Source organism: Cryptomeria japonica, chromosome 7 (assembly GCF_030272615.1).
Source record: "Cryptomeria japonica chromosome 7, Sugi_1.0, whole genome shotgun sequence".
NCBI lineage: Eukaryota > Viridiplantae > Streptophyta > Pinopsida > Cupressales > Cupressaceae > Cryptomeria > Cryptomeria japonica.
In genome coordinates this window covers 336,069,708-336,070,459 of record NC_081411.1, presented here as the reverse complement: position 1 = coordinate 336,070,459, position 752 = coordinate 336,069,708, and positions in this window count along the sequence as shown.

The following is a 752-nucleotide window of genomic DNA, read 5'->3' as shown; positions in this document are numbered from 1 at the left end:
TGATAGAGTAAAGAAAGAGAAAACAAATGATTTAAAAGAAGAATTGATGGAATGTAAGAAGAAAATTTCAGAAATGATATGTCTTTTAAAAGAGAAGCAAATGGAAAAATGTGAATTGTTAGATGAAAATTATAATCTTGAAAAAGAACTGAATGAAGTCAAAGATAAAAATAAGGAATTAGAAGAGAAATTACAGTTATTTGATGATGTCAAAAGGAAGTTTGATGATTTGGAAGAAATGTCAAAAAGGTTAGAAGAAGAAAACAATTTACAGAAAAGGGAACTCTTAAATCTGAAACAAGAGAATGAATGTTTGAAGTTAAAACCACTAGTTAGTAATGCTTCATGTGACACAAAAGATTTGTATTCATCATTTAGTGAAGGTGATTTAGTTGAAACTGTTTGTGATAAAGAATGCAAGAAAGAAGATGAGAATGTGTTTACACACTATGTTAGTTGTGATGATAAGAATATTGGTTTAAAAATCATGAAGAAAATGGGTTATAAAGGTCAAGGATTGGGAAAACAAGAACAAGGAATTAGAGAGCCTATTGAGCCTATAATGAGGCCAAAGTATGAAGGTCTTGGATATGTCCCAAGAAAAGAAAATGATGCTACTAGTTCAAGCAAAACAGCGCATAAAAGCCATTGTATTAGGTGTTCTCATTGCAATAGAGAAGGAGACACAAAAGAAATGTGTTGGGACTTACATCCATGTAAAATTTGTGGTTTAAGAAATCATCCTGAAAAAA